General features: G+C 38.4%; 1 protein-coding gene across 5 annotated transcripts in view; it reads left to right on the top strand.

Moving 5' to 3' along the window:
- The window catches only part of PLD5 (phospholipase D family member 5), a 406,765-nt gene that overhangs the window by 275,820 nt on the left and 113,644 nt on the right, over nucleotides 1-17,301 (top strand). The window lies entirely within an intron of this gene.

The raw sequence follows: 17,301 nt of genomic DNA, 5'->3' as shown, positions 1-17,301 counted from the left end.
GTTCAACAAAGAGGCTGATGAATGAACCTAATTATTCACAAAGCAAAGCTGATGAGAAGGCAAATGCCAACCTGTGAAAATGAAGTCTGTGTTGCTGTGTTCCCGCAAGTGACTTTCCTGTCATTATGCCCAAGTAAGGATTGTTCATGCATCAGTGTGGGGAAGGCATTGCTGAAAAACTTCAATAGCACCTTTACTCTGCTTTTGTTCTTCCTTGCCTGCAAATTATACTCATCTTTTAAATTAACCTTCACTTAAAGGCTTATTTTTTTTTTCCTTTTCTTTTCCTAAACCACAGAAGTCAATGTTATAGCGGTTCAAGTTTGAAAAACAAAAGTATCTTATATGTTATTGGAAAAACAACAATGTGGTAATTTACTTGGAACCATTTTTGAGGCTCCCGGCATAATCAGTATTGACAAAATTTGTTCATAAGCTAAGTGGGGTTTTATATGATTTAGGCTTTTTCTTTTTCTCACCTTTATTTTTTATTACATTTTTTTTAATTGACACATAGTAATCGTACATATCTAGGGTGTACAGTGTGGCATTCCAACTGTATACAATGTGTCCTTATCAGATCAGGGTAATTAGCATATCTGTCCCCACAGACATTGTTAAGGTTTGGATCTGGAGTGTGCCTCAGAAGGCTCCTGTATTAACAGCATGGTTCTGAGTGCTGCGATGGTCAGAGGTGGGGTTTTTAGGAAATGATTGAATCATGAGGGCTGTAGCCTCTTCAGTGAATTAATCCACTTGATGGATTAGTAATTTGAATGGACTACTGGGTGGTAATTGTAGACAGATGGGGTGTGGCTAGAGGGAATAGGTCTCTGGGAAGTAGCCCTTAGGCACGCTGTCTGTCCCTAGCCCTTCACCCCACCCCTTTCTCTGCATTTGCCAACTGCCATGAGCCGAGCAGCTTTCCTCTATCACACCCTTCAGTCATGATGTTTCTGCCTTGGAGCTGGAGCTGGCTGACTGTGGACTGAACCTCTGAAACAATGAGCCAAAATAAATCTTTCCTTCTCTAAGTTGTTCTTGTGAGGTATTTGGGGCCCAGAGATGAAAGACTGACTAATAACAAATATATATCTCTTGTTTTTGAGAACATGTAAATCTCCTCTATTAGCTATTTTGAAATATTCAATTCATGGTTCACCACAGTTACCCTACTGTGCTATACAGCACTAGAAGTTATTCCTCCTTCCTACTACACCCCTGTACCCATTAACTATTAGCTCTCCATCTCTCCTTGACCTAAGACTGTAAAATAACTCATTAACATTTTGGAAGTAATACAGGGTTAACTAAGGTTCTGATTTCCCTTTGGCTTTTTGAGTTTGCTATTCATCTTATTTTGATTTGCAAATTCTACTAGAATATTATTTTCTGATTGTATTACTGAGATCACACTTAAAAAAATAAGATATTTTTGTCCAAGATTGCTCATGGCTCAGAAGTCTACAATCAACAGCCAGTGGTTGACCACCTACTAAGCCATCACAAAATGTTAAGGTCTTGACCCCTGAAGTCTCAGAACAATGTGAGTTTTGCTTAATTTTTCCATAATGGACTTTCCAAAAGGGAGCAGTACTCCTTTCTGACACCTTACTCACTCCCTAATAGTAGCTGGAAACTGCACCCTGGTTATTCTCATCTTCTCAGTTGTCTCTGAACCCATGGTTTTGCAAGAGACTCAGGTGAATTCACACCCATTTAAAACCAGTTCTTGGCTGTGTGAATCTGTTCTCACTAGCTAAAGTACCCATTGAGTTTCCCCCATGTATGAATTCCTATCAGTATCTAATCTGCATTAGACATTCTACAACTTATTTAGGCTCTGCTTTGTCTGCTCCTTATACCCATTTGTGTCCTCCGTTATCGTGAATAGGGATCAAGACTCCCTGGATCACTTCTGCTACATCATTAGGAGCTTGGGTCAGTTTCAGTGCCTCCTGGCAAGGCTTCACTGCAGAGGATATCACATGAAACTGCAAGTTAGCCAGATTTGGTGACACTTGCCTGTAGTGCCAGCTATTCCAGAGGATGAGGCAAGAGGATCACAAGCCCAGGAGTTTAAGCCTAGCCTGGGCAACATAGTGCAGTCCTTTTCAAAACAAAAACAAAACAAAACAAAATTGCAAGTTAGGTGGATACAAATAAAATGTCTTCCCTAATTTCCCACTGTCACAAAGAATGACACTGCACTGAGCATTCTCTCTGTCCCAAGACATTCCCTGTCCCACCAGAGATAGGCACCATATTTATACCATATCAGGTAAAATATGTATATTCTTCATTAAACAGGAAATATATTCATTCTGAATTGTCATGAGGCTTAGAAAAAGTCCAGAAAATCCATGAGCTTTAAGGAACAGAGAAGAGACAATCCTACGCTTCCTAAATTGCACGATGGCCAGGAAATAGAAATATCAGCTGCTATTTAAAAAGTCATGGTTTTGAGGAACTTATATATTAGTTTTACAATTCAAGAAGCACATTCAGTGTGAATAGATATATTTGCAATGTTTCACATTAAAAAGCAAAATCTCTCTTGACCCTAGCAGAATATTGTTAGGTTATGCTCAATCAGTTGATTAGCTCATGATGCCTCAGGCAGAGAAAGAAGTCCAGAGAGCTCTGATAGTTACACCCAGAATTTGCATTTTTGGGGTGTTAGAGAAGCCCCCATCTGTAGAAGACCCAGCAAGAGTTTCCCAAACTGTATGTCCCTCTTGCACCATTTCTTCCATAGTTCCCTGAACTAGAAGACACTGTGTCAGTTGAATGGAGCTGAATTCCCTGCTGTGCATATCGCACTACCAGTGTTCAATAAATATTAACTGACTTGAATTTCCAGACAAGAGTGATTTCAGCTGTTCGATAGTGAGAGTGGACTCCTCTGGTAATAGCACCTCTCCCTGAATTATGCAGTACTTTGCCCTCTGGTCCAGCTGTAAGCTCTTCCCAGTGTATAGCTCATCTTCATAGCTACAGTCTAAACCCACCTCATTTTATTTGTCCTTTAAGAGAATCCAAGAATGCCATGTCCATTTCTGGATTCCAGGAAGGAGTTATACACACTGTGATCCCTTCTTGTCTAGCTTGTTTGGTCAGACTGTTCTTAAACTGCCTTTTCTTGCCCAAGCCCACTTCTCTTCCACTCCTCAGCTCAGTCTTGACACCCCTAGATGCCCGAAGCAGGCCTCTGGCATATGTGTTAAATGTGTGCCAACCCAGCATTTGTGACCCAGCAAGCTGTCTCTTTGGCAGCCTCAGATGCCTCCTTTCCCTTTCCTCATTTTTTTTTTTCTATTTCAGACTCTGTTTAGTTACTCAGTTAAAATTGCCTTTATGTTGATCCTTGCTGGGGTGAAGGAGCAAGGAATGAGTTCCTAAGGGATAAAGAGAGATGTGGAACTCAGATTTTTGTCATGAAAACCTTCCTGGATTCACCAAGAGATGGGATATGTATTCACCTGTCAGTTGCTATAAAAGTTCCATGTTAGGGGCTACTTTGATTTACCAATTTTTTTTTTTAATTTATCAAGACATTCACACATACAGATGCACCAATCTTCAGTGTATGTATATCACTGTTGTTAATAATAATTGTCATAACTAACAGATGTTGTTCCGTGTACTTTACCCATATTCCTATTTAGCTCTCAGACATTCCTAAGATGTAGATAATGTTATTAGTTTTTTATTATTTTTTGTATAGATATTAATATTTTACAGATGAGAAGACTGAAACACCAAAAGGTGAAATCACATGTCTAAGGTCAATGGTTAGTGGATGATAAAAGATACCTGTTTGTTCTTGGCGCAGTGCCCCAGGCATGTGATTTTAGTCAATATTATTGTATCTTGAAAATTAAGTATCTAACAGAGACCTTAGAAAATAACAAAAACATCCATCCTCTTCTGTTTAACAACCTTCAGATTACACTGAAAAAAATGTCTTAAGAAATCTCTTTTGGCCCAACTATGTATAATCTAGTCATTTTAAAATATTTATTTTGAAATTAAGCAAAGCACAGTTGTTGGCACTCATCAAGACAGGCTGAAGAATATGGGCTGGCACCATTCCTGGGTCCTGGGTAAAACTGCACATATTGGAATGAAATAAGACAGGTAACAATTCTCGCAGTAAAACTACAGCAGGCTACTTAATCATTTATCAATTCATTCATTCATTCTTTTAACAAATATTTATTTGCTTTTACAGTGTGCCAGACACTGATGGAAATGACTTGATCTGAATTGGATTTTTAAAAGATTATTTTGGCTTTGTGTGGAGAATAGACTGGAGTGGAATCAAGGCAGAGAAACAGCTAATGGGCTCTTGGGGTACCCCCTGGCAAGAGATAAAAGTGACTTGGACTAGTAAGATGAAAAGAAACATATTTGAAATATAGTTTGGAGAGAGAACAATAGAACTTGGTTTATGTGTTTGTGTGGGGATGTGGGTGAGATAAAGAGACAGAACAAAGATGGACCCCTGGGTGTTATTATGTACTGAATCGAAGATGTCATCACTATACCGTCTATATGAGAAATCTAGTAGAAATAGGCTTGTTGTTTGGGGGAAAATAAAGATCTCTACACATAGAGAGATTAATTTAGGTCTGACCTGTATGAAGCTGAAGCTCCAACAAGTCAAATCTTTACATATTGTTTGGGGAGTCAGCAGCATGTAGATATTTATAGCCACAGAGCTGGGTAAGATTCTCATAGGAGTGGGAATAGTTGTAGAACAGGGCTCAGGACCAAGCCCAAGGACTTTCCAATATTTGAGAGGATTGAGGAAGCTAGCAATTTGTAGAACTGGGGAAGGAGGAATAAGTAAAGTAGAAGGAAGAAGGAAGGACAAATTTTGTCAAATCTTGCTGAAAAGTCAAGTCAGCTGAGAATAGAAAAGGATCCATTGGATTTGGCAGCATGGAGTTATAGGTGAACTAAATAAGAGCAACCTCAGGCAGATTGAAGTGGATTGAAATGTCATTGGTCAGGTAAAGAAACAGAGATGAGTATGAATGACTCATTCCAAAAATTTTGCTATGAAGTGAAACAAATAAGAAGGTGGATAGAGAGGGAGGTAGAAACCAAACTGATTAGAGAAACTGAAAATGTTGTATGGTAGTACTGTTAACTAGCAATTTGAGATGATATTTCTAATTGAAATGGATTGCTGTAATTATGAGGTTTCTTTAGTAACCATTAGCTGTGAAAGCACAGGTAAGTCAAAAGATAAGACTCATCAGAGTATCTTATCTTACCAGGAGAATGTTATAGAGAAGATGACCATGAAATAAAAACTTGCTTTAAAAATGATGAATAGGACTGGGGATATAGCTCAGTTGGTAGAGTGCTTGTCTTGCAAGCAAAAGGCCCTGGGTTCAATCTCCAATACCGCAAAAAAGAAAAAAAAAAAAAAAAAAAGATGCATGTATGTTTAAGGAGATGGAAATGCTAGTTGTCCTGAATGGATCATAGAACATTGTATACACATAGAGGATTATCACCTGTACCCCATAAATATGTACAAGTATTATGTATCAGTTAAAAAGAAAGAAATAGTAAACAGAATAACAAAGAACTAGTCTAACCACCATCGTGAAAGTCAAGCATATTTTGTTACAATGCATTAAACGAAATTGATAAAATTCTACCTACAACCATAATGAAATAATTTTAATACTTCTTTTGTACTTTATCAGATGAAGTACAGTTTTCATCTATGGTACTATCATACACTTTAAGAGTTTGCTGGACCTTTGTCAGTGTAATTAGATTTAACAATAAAGGAAAAAACAAAACAGTATTGCCACAGTCTTATGACTGTCTCTACTGCAAAAGCTGAATTGTGGCTATTATGTTGAACCTCAGCACCATAACATAGTCCAGATATTTTTTAAGAGTTGTGTCTCACACTTTAGTGGTGTACACCGCTACTACAAGTGTTTCCGAAGGGTGATGCACGTGGATCATAAGTTCAAAGTCAGCCTTTGCACTTAGTGAGACCCTGTAAAAAAAAAAAAAAAAATTGTGTGGTAGTGAAAAAGTGGTAAGGCCAATAATTTGGAAATATTGGTGAAGACAGAATGGAGACCTAGAGCAAGTGAGTTAGAAGGAGAGGAGGTAGAGTTTGTAAACTGTGAATCTTAAAATTGGCATTTCAGTTAACTGGTAATCAGAAAGTCAAGTCAAGTGTACTGAGGAAATAGATTACTACAGAGAAAAAGAGGCAAAAAAAAAAAAAAAAATCACTGAAGGTGGAGGGAAAGGAAAATGATCCCAGATGTAAGCAAAGTAAGAGGGGAATAAAAATCCTGGAAAGGGTAAACATGTTTAAGCATATATTGACCACACAAAACGATACTAACAGTGTCTTCTGAAATTTAAAATATATGTAGAATTAAAATACATGATAAAAATTGCATAAAAAATAAGAGGAATGGCCAGACACAGTGGCTCATGCCTATAATCCCAGTGGCTTGGGAGGCTAAGGCAGGAGGATAGCAAGTTTGAGGCCAGCCTCAGCAACTCAGCAAGGTCCTCAGCAACTTAGGGAGACCTTATCACAAAATAAAAAATAAAAAAGGGCTGGGGATAGAGCTCAATGGTAAAGCACCCCTGCATTCACTCTGATACCAAAAAAAAAAAAAAAGTAAGAGAGAATAAGTGGAGTTTGTGTACATTCTTTGCATTGTCCCAGATGTGGCAGAAATACCAATTTAAGGTAGTTTCTAGTCAAGGAACCAGTTATGAAGTTAGTTCATGATAACCACTTAAAGGAATGGGTTATATAAGTTGAAAACCAATTGCAAGATAATATTTTCAACCCAAATATATTAGTCATTATACTAAATGTTAATTGTATAATTCTCCAACTAAAAGGCAAAAATATCCCACTTTATATATTAAGTGACTGAAAGTTTGGCATTAAAAGGAATGAAAATTATCTTACATGCATTATTAACCAAAGGAGAATTGGCATAGCTCTACTAGTAACAAAGAAGACTTTCATGCAGGAAGAATCACTACAGATAAAGATGGTCATTTCATAATAATTAGAAAGTCAATCCAACAGGAAGATATAACTATCATAATTTTATGTGGCCCTAAAAACTGTGTCAAACTAACTTGCAGAACAAAAATAACACATTTATAATCATAGCTAGAGCTTTATGCACTAAGAAAACAACTAATAAAATAGGCATGGAAGAAAAACCAATGACAATAAAGACATTTGAGCAATATATATATAGAAGACTACAAGTGTGATGTGTATACTTTACTAAGCTATACTTTACTGTAGCTACAAACACTACAGTTAATAAATGCACACTTGTTTCAACTGGAATATGCCATTGGCATCTTTCAAGGAAGTGGGAACAGTCATGTGGAATGTAGAGACTAAAATAGAGCACCTTCTATGACTAGGTCTCACAAAAAAGAGATGGTAGGGTTAGTACCCAGTAGTAAGAAACAGTTGTTTCAGAGGCAAAAGCAGTTATCATGTTCCTTGTCTACTAAGAATGTCACAGTGACAGGAAAATGAATGAAAAAATGCTAGTGCTGTCTGGTAATAAATTAAATAAATATATAGAAAGACTATGAACAACGTTTCTGTGTGTTCCTTTAATATCTGTGTTAGTCAGCTTTTCGTTGTTGTAACAAAATACCTGAGAAAAACAATTTAAAGGAGAAAATGTTTTGGTTCATAGTTTCAGAGGTTTCAGTCCATGGTTGACTGGCCCCATTTTCTCTGGGCCTGTGGTAAGACAGAACATCCTGGCAAAGGGACCTGGGGAAGCTAAACTGCTCACCTCATAGCAACCAGGAAGCGACGGCCAGTGGGGGATTGGGGGGTAAGCAGGGACAAGATACAGTCCCCAAAGTCATGTCCCCAAGGACCCACTCCCTTAACTAGATCCCATCTCCTACAGTTTCCACTCACTTCCAGTATCCATCAACTATGAATCCATGAATGGATGCATCAGTTAATGAGGTTAGTACCCTCATCATCCAGTTACTTCCCCAAAGCCCCACCTCTGAACATTGCTGCACTGAGAACCAAGATTTCAGCCCGTGAGCTTCCGAGGGCCTCTCCAAATCCAAATCATAACAGTAGTCTTATCAATTAATACATAGATACCCTCGAACAAGGCTTAATCATATATTCACTATTCTTGTGACGTTTCAGAGGCACTTTTTTCTTGAGTTTAAAAAGTTTGAAATGGATAAAAGATCAATGTCCTTAATACCCAAAGATATTTTCCAATTATAGTTATTTGTCAGTTACAAATATATGAACAACTAAATTTTCTAAGTGGAACCAGATATGAAGAGAAAATGCACAGAAAAAAAGATTGTACCAACATAAAGATCACATAAGACTCAGATTCTCGAAGACACTCCTATTTAAAGAAATACAAATGAAAACAACAAGCAGTTGTCATTTTTTAAAATCTGTCAGGTTGAATTTACTTGGTTTTGACCAACTTAGTCTCTCTGGGCTTTGGTTTCCTCATTTATAGAACAAAGAACAAGATTGTGTGTGTGTGTGTGTGTATGTGTGTGTGTACTGTATTTTATGTAAATAAACTAATATAAAGAAGAATTTTTTTTCTTTTTGGCCCTTTCTAATATTTTTTGTACTTGTAGAAGACCAAGAGATAAGAAATAGGAAATAAGTTTTGAGGCGTATTTGAATTCACCTATGAATGGGTTATTGGACTGGTAAAAGCTGGAGAAGCCTGTACCTAAACCAGCCTGAGTATACAGCAAGTGGCCCCTTGGATCCGCCAGGCCTCCTTGGAATTCTTTTACCACAGAACCTGATTCCAGAGAATTTGCTTACCACAGTCAACATAGTGGCAGATTTTAACAAATCACCTTATTTGTCATTTTCAGTACATCTAAATAACTATGCTGTCAGGTCTGGGAAGGTACCTCCCTTCAATGAAATTTGGAAAAGCTCAATTGTCAGTTGGAAATGACAGTTGATATAAGAAAAGAACATTGTGTTCAGACATTTTGCTAGTGCTACTTAATTTTTAGGTGTTTCTTGAATAGGAATTCAGACATTTTGCCATCTTATAACCCCTGTGACTCTGAAAAGATGTTCAGTAGAATTTTTTTCAACACAAAAAACACTTAACTAACCTCAGAATTTTCTACCCTTCAAAGCTATTGTGTTAGTCTTTCATTACTATAATAAAATATCTCAGATAATTCACTTAAAAAGAGAAAAGGTTTGTTTTGGCCTGGTTGGTTGGCCTCATGGCTCTTGGGCCTGTAGTGAAGCAGCACATCATAGAGGGGAGTATATGGTAGAACAAAACTGCTCACTTCATAATGCCTGGGAAGCAGAGAGACAGAAGAGGGAACAGGGTTCCACAGTCCCCTTTAAGAGCATGCCCCACACTGAACTAAAGCCCTCTCATTAGATTCCACTTCTTAAGGACTCTACCACCTCCCAATAGTCCCCAGGACCAGGGACCAACCCTCTAACATAAGGGCCTTTGAGGGACGTTTCTCCCAACCATGTCTATGTCTGTTTCCATAAGATGCCATCTTGACATCACATAAGTGCTACAAAGAATACTGGTGAACCTGACCAACAGTTTCAGAAGAAAACACCAACCTTTGTATAGAACAGTTTAGTGAGACTTAACATTTTATGAGGTCCTTTTTAATTCCTGGTTCAGTCTTTTTATCTCTTCTTTGATAATGAGAAAAATAGATCAATTATTAGATAATAACACTGCTGATGATATTTCTCTCCATTTTTGTTCAGTCTAGCATTTTCCTTGTTGAAATTATGCCTTTTGTAATTGCCTCAGTTTTTGTCCCAGACCGATTCTTTTTCTGTCTTTTATTAAGCTAATAGAGAACTTAGCCCAGGCCAGGAGGCACTTCAGAGAGAAAGCATCAACATGAGGAGAGAGGACAAAGTTCTTTTAATTAATTTTCTTCCTTCTCTCTTCACCAACCAGCCCTTACTCCCTGGTGCCTCCACCTGCATCTTGGACATCCTTTTCTTTTTCTGGGTTACATTTTCCTCCATTCTTAAGCAAGAGATTTTTCTATTTTCTGTGCCTTTGGGGCCTGAAACTCCCTGACCTTCCTCATATACTTACTTTCAGACTCCAAAGAGCCCGTATCTTGGAGGAGGGGAGCACCCACAAGCCAAAATGAGAAAGAAGATCATCAGAATTACTCATAAAATACCAATTTGATTCTGAGGTCATTACATTAACTTCTAAATGATTCACAAGTCATTATCTGCCCCAACTGTGTTGTTCCAGCACAGCTGTTGAAGGAGCTGACTATTATAAATCATTAACAATATTAAGGGAAAATAATGTTTGGGGACAACACTGGAGATGGAAAATTAAACCAGTAGAGATGCTGAGCAGGAGAAAGCCATGAAAGTTGGAGGCTGGCTGTCTGCCAGGGGGAAGAGAGACGTTTCAGAGTCCATCCAGGGAATAGATGGAGCTGCCTAACTAGTGGAGAGATCTGTGAATCAGGGCAGAAACTTCTCTAAAGAACAAGAATTCTGGCCTCTTGTCATGTGCAGAGGGAGATACAGGTTTGACAACCAGCTAGGAAAGTCCTGAGGATGTTGACAGTTAGGAACAGTGGAGGGAGCGTTGGTTCCAGATAAAGAAATCTAAGGTCCATGCAGAAGAAGCTTTCTTATCAGCCTCCCTTTTGATAGCCATGAAACAAGGAGGGCGGAGATGCATGCAACTTTTGACAGGTCTTTTTAAAATTAACTGTACCAAAGCACAGTGGGCAAACCCAACTATAACACTAATAATAATAATAACAACTAATATTTATTGAGTATTAGGTGACAGTTATTAACTGCTTTAGTATTTTCAGTAGCTTTAATGAAACTATTGTTTCCTTTTTGTGGACAAGACTAGGAGAGACTGACTAGCCTAAGGTGACAAGATAGTAAGAGCAAGCTGGGCAGATTGCCTGATTAATAGAACTCCCCAGTCCATCAGAATCTGCTGCTCAGTCTGATGGCTTCAGTTGCCTGTTGCTAGATCCAAGTTCTGAGAGACACAGCAAAATTGATTTCTTTACAATGCTTTGTATTTGGTCTTATATGATAATTTTATATTAATCAGAGTAGCTGTACATAAGCACAACATATTTCCACAGCCACCCAGGGAAGGGAAAGCTCTTCTAAGGATTGCCTTTGATAATTCTAATGGATATAAAATAAAATTAATAAGATAATTTTGAATTATTAGAGGTACGTTTGTAAACTTCTCATCACTCTGACCAAAATGCCTGACAAGAACAGCTTACAGGAGGAAAAGTTTATTTTGGCTCACAGTATCAGAGGTTCAGTCCATGATCAGCTGAATCCATTTCTTTGAACCCAGGTAAAGCAGAACACCATGGCAGAAGAGTGGTGGTAGAGGAAAACTGCTCACCTCGTGTTGACCAGAAAGGGAGGGAAGGAGGAACCAGGGAGACAAAATATAATTCCCAAAGGGCATCCTCCAGTGACCATGCAGCCCTGTCCTACCTGACTGTTAATCCATTCAAATTAAGATGGACTGATTAGATGATGGCTATCATAATCTAATCATTTCATCTCCTGCATCAACACAGGACCTTTTAGGGGATACCTCATATCCAGACCATAAAAAGAGGTGCCATAAAAATAGGTGAAGTACAGGTAAATATATGATAACCTCTGCTACTTTTAGAGTTTGGGCCTTCCAATCCTTACAATCATTCCACCTACCAATAAGGACTGTTCCTTCCTGAGCACCCACAGTGACTGGGGAACTCAGAAGAAGTCACACAGCTCTTATTGTTAGTTCTCAAACAGTTCCATGGAGCACAAAATTTCCATAGCATGTTCCAGGCCCCTGTAGAGCTTTAGATGAATAAAATACAAGTCCCTATGTTCAGTTTATAGTTCAGTGGGATAAATATAAGACCCTTGAATAACTATGATATGAGGAAGGATGGAGTAATTGTTCCTCAGACTGTTACGGGTTTTGAATTGTTACCATTTGCTTCATGACGTAATACAGAATCCAAGAGCTTACATGTCTTCGTGGAAAACATATTTCAAACCTGAGGCAGCTCCAGGTATCCTGCGTGAACTGGCATCTGTGGCAAGCCTCCCAGCGAGTGAGGCCCCAGACAAGGTATCTGGACAGAACTCATGATGCCCTTCCAAGATTGAATAAGAGCCTGCTGTGAATCCCACCACTCTCCTTGAGGTCCCTGTTTGGTTCCTCAAGCATCCAGAGGTGCTGCTTGTTCTGATAGCTACATAAACATACATAGCCTAATCATTCCATTTTTATACTTGCTCATGTCTCAGGGTTTACATTTTCAAATAGGGATTCTGTGACTTGAAAAATTTGACTTTCCCAGACAACTCTTAAAGAATTACTTAGTTATTGGTGTCTTGCACAAAATTTTACCAATAATTAATTTTCTCTCTCTCCAAAGTCCATTTCTCTTTCTCTTTCCCCAAAACTCCCCATTCTTTTAGTTGAGCCCTGGGAACTCTTCATTTCAGTAGCATGTCTTGAGCACCTCCCCATGGTCCCTTGTAGGTGTATCTATCACTTACCATGGAGGGACACCAGCCTTCCTTCTAACAAGGAACATTTTCTTGGCTCTCAGTCCATCTCCACGATGCTTCTGCAGACAACAGTAGGGCAGGCTAGCTAAAGAGGCAACAGGAGGCAGGGCATCCACGAAGCGCATGAAGGGAGTGGTGTTTAATGCCAGAAACCATAAACTCTTTAATCTAAAGGACTTCTGGCATTGGATGATTTATTTTCAGTATTCTTTAGTGTTATGAACAGACACTTCTTTTGTGATCATAGCTGGGTGTGACTAATATTTCCTCACTAATAGATTTTCTCACATGTTCCTTTCTCCTCTCCTCCCCTCTCCTCTCCCCTCCCCTTCTCTCCCCTCCTCCCCTCTCTTCTCCCTCTCTCAATATTATGTGTACTAGTCTGTGTTCAGTTGGGAGATAGAAACCACCATTGCAACTTAAAATTGAGAGATTTAGTATAAAGAATGACTTATCTCTAAACATGACTATAAGGCATAAGAAAAGTCCATCTGCTACTCTGAACAGTAGCGGGGGACCTAAGGCTGGGGTCAGACACATTGGAGAAGGAGTGGTTGCAGTTCAATGGAGAACAGAGAAGTAGGCTGGTGTGCCCAGGCTGGAGCTGATTTATAGTCACTGGGCAAGAAGAAAGCAACTCTCCAGGAAGCAGGTGATCTGCATTTGTTGGACAGGGCCTGAAGAAGGTTTGGGACATAGAGGTTGTAGAGGCCTGGGTATAACTTTTCTTTGAGTGGAGTTGTGAGAAAGAATACAGGAGACACAGTATGGTATAAGTAAGAACCAAATGTTGTATGGAATTATATATGCTACATACATATATATATATATATAATATACTCTCATTATTTATCTGGAATTCAAATTTAACTCAGAGTCTGGTTTTGTTTTTCTAAATCTGGCAATTCTTTCAGTCTCCAGGGTACAGGCAGAACACAGGTGAGCCATGGTAGCTGGTCAGAAGCGTAAAGAAGCAGAAGAAACAGAGGCTCTGACACGGGCAGGAGTCCTGGGATACGTAGTATCTGTGTGAAAAGAACACAAGAGAGTCACCGGGAGGCCAGTTCAGGCTGCAGTGTTGATGAATGGCCTTGCATGAGTGGCTGGTGCTGAGCACTACTGGATGTCCTCAGGCCCACCCCACTGGCCCACCGTGCACTTACTGGAAAAGCAGGCGTGCCTTCTTCATGCACTGTCCCTCCAGCATGTCTACTAACAAGCTCAACCTGTGCTCCCTATGCAGGAGAAAGGTTTATGGGAATTCCCTTCATTATCATAAAGCAGGAATTAAAGGCTGAATTTGAACTGAGAGGAAATGATTGCCAACTATCATTTGAAGCTCTATTTCCCCCCTGCCAACTACAGAAAGTATATTTTTACCCATTTTATAAGGTGCCCTTACTTTGATATAAGATATGATCAACCCACATTAATTAAGCACAATTTCCACAGGAAAAAAATGACAATGTCTGATATTTGTCAGGATCATGGAATTTAATAGCTTATTTACCTAGTCAGTCACCTTATTTTTTTTCTTCTATTATTTTAAAAGTAAAAAAGAAGTTGAGAGAAATAAGCTTAAGAGAATTCCCCTGAGCTGCACATAACTGATATGCCTTCTGTTCCATGATTAATGATGGAAAGAGAGTCATCTGCTCATTGCTTGTTTGTATGAAAAAAAAAAAAAACAATAACAACAACTTTCCAGGATTCTGGATTATTTTGCATTTTAAAATACAAAGAAGGCTGTCAACTTGTAAGTACAAGTCATTAATACAAATTCCTGATGATTTTCAACCCAGAAGATATTTCACAACTGGGATTCTTTTTTTTTTTTTTTTTTTTCCTAATGAGGGGAATGAAATTTTAGGAAAAGGAAGCTGAAAGAGAAATGGCTTCTAGAACATATGTAAAGGTCAGCTTGCTAGACCTTCCACCTGCTACCAAAGATGAATCTGTATTTTTAAAAGCAGATTATTTTTCCTCCATGGTGTTATATCTTTATGATGGATATCTTTACTATATCTTTAGCTTATGAAAACCCTATTCAGAAACTCTATTTTGTTATAGAACAAAAGATTTTGCAGGTTTCAAACCTCTCTTTGACTCTCTTAATAGTATTTAAATTCTATTGACTTCTAAGTATAAGTCTTACAAGTTGAATTATTTTGTTTCATTTTCCAAAAGCAAAAGTAATTTCTGCAGGAAATTGAGGAGAAACTACTCATATTTTTTTTTTAATTTTATTTTTTTTTTTTTATTGTAAACAAATGGGATACATGTTGTTTCTCTGATTGTACATGGCGTAAAGGCATACCATTTGTGTAATCATAAATTTACATAGAGCAATGTTGTTTGATTCATTCTGTTATTTTTTCCCTTCCCCCCACCCCTCCCACCCCTCTTTACCCTCTATACAGTAGTTCCTTCCTCCATACTTGCCCCCCTCCCTAACCCTTACTCTAACCCTTCCCTCCCCCCCATTATGTGTCAACCTCCACTTATTAGCGATATCATTCGTCCTTTGGCTTTTTGAGATTGGCTTATCTCACTTAGCATGATATTCTCCAATTTCATCCATTTGCCTGCAAATGTCATAATTTTATCATTCTTTATGGCTGAGTAATATTCCATAGTATATATATACCACAGTTTCTTTATCCACTCATCAATTGAAGGGCATCTAGGTTGGTTCCACAGTCTGGCTATTGTGAATTGAGCAGCTATGAACATTGATGTGGCTGTATTTCTGTAGTATGCAGATTTTAAGTCCTTTGGGTATAGGCCAAGGAGTGGGATAGCTGGGTCAAATGGTGGTTCCATTCCAAGTTTTCTAAGGAATCTCCACACTGCTTTCCATAGCGGCTGCACTAATTTGCAGCCCCACCAGCAGTGTATGAGTGTACCTTTCTCCCCACATCCTCGCCAACACCTGTTGTTGCTCGTATTCTTGATAATCGCCATTCTAATTGGGGTGAGATGGAACCTTAGGGTGGTTTTGATTTGCATTTCTCTTATTACTAGAGATGTTGAACATTTTTCCATATGTTTGTTGATTGCTTGTAGATCTTCTTCTGTGAAGTGTCTATTCATTTCCTTAGCCCATTTGTTGACTGGACTGTTTGAATTCTTGGAGTAGAGTTTTTTGAGTTCTTTATAGATTCTGGAGATTAGTGCTCTATCTGAAGTATGATTGGCAAAGATATTCTCCCACTCTGTAGGCTCTTTCTTCGCATTGCTGATAGTTTCCTTTGCTGAGAGAAAGCTTTTTAGTTTGAATCTATCCCAGTTATTGATTCTTGCTTTTATTTCTTGTGCTATGGGAGTTCTGTTAAGGAAGTCTGGTCCTAAGCCGACATGTTGAAGATCTGGACCTACTTTTTCTTCTATAATCTGCAGGATCTCTGGTCTGATTCCGAGGTCCTTAATCCATTTTGAGTTTAGTTTCGTGCATGGTGAGAGATATGGGTTTAGTTTCATTCTGTTGCATATGGATTTCCAATTCTCCCAGCACCATTTGTTGAAGAGGCTATCTTTTCTCCATTGCATATTTTTGGCCCCTTTGTCTAGTATGAGAAAATTGTATTTATTTGGGTTTGTGGCCGTGTCCTCTATTCTGTACCATTGATCTACCTTTCTATTTTGGTACCAATACCATGCCGTTTTTGTTACTATTGCTTTGTAGTAGAGTTGAAGATCTGGTATTGCGATACCCCCTGTTTCACTCTTCCTGCTAAGGATTGCTTTAGCTATTCTGGGTTTCTTATTCTTCCAGATGAATTTCATAATTGCCTGCTCTATTTCTGTAAGGTACGTCATTGGGATTTTAATTGGAATTGCATTGAATTTGTATAGCACTTTAGGTAGTATGGCCATTTTGACAATATTAATTCTTCCTATCCAAGAACATGGAAGATCTTTCCATCTTCTAAGGTGTTCTTTAATTTCTTTCTTTAGTGTTGTATAGTTCTCATTGTAGAGGTCTTTCACCTCTTTTGTGAGATTGATTCCCAAGTATTTTATTTTTTTCGAGGCTATTGTGAATGGGGTAGTTTTCCTAATTTCTCTTTCTGAAGATTCATCACTTATGTATAAAAATGCGTTGGATTTATGGGCATTGATCTTGTAACCTGCTACTTTACTGAAATCACTTATGAGTTCTAAGAGTTTTCTGGTGGAATTTCCAGGTTCCTCTAAATATATAATCATGTCATCAGCGAACAGGGATAGTTTGAGTTCTTCTTTTCCAATTCGTATCCCTTTAATTTCTTTGGTTTGTCTAATTGCTCTGGCCAGAGTCTCAAGAACGATGTTGAATAGAAGTGGTGAAAGAGGGCATCCCTGCCTTGTTCCAGTTTTTAGGGGGAATGCTTTCAGTTTTTCACCATTTAGAATGATATTAGCCATGGGCTTAGCATAAATGGCCTTTACAATATTAAGGAATGTTCCCACTATCCCTATTTTTTCTAGTGTTTTGAGCATGAAGGGGTGCTGTATTTTATCAAATGCTTTTTCTGCATCTATTGAAATAATCATGTGATTCTTGACTTTAAGTCTATTAATATGGTGAATTACGTTTATTGATTTCCTGATGTTGAACCAACCTTGCATCCCTGGGATGAAACCCACTTGATCATGGTGCACTATCTTTTTAA

This window comes from Sciurus vulgaris, assembly GCF_902686455.1.
Source record: "Sciurus vulgaris genome assembly, chromosome: 12".
NCBI classification, from domain to species: Eukaryota; Metazoa; Chordata; class Mammalia; order Rodentia; family Sciuridae; genus Sciurus; species Sciurus vulgaris.
This window is presented reverse-complemented; position numbering and strand designations above follow the sequence as displayed.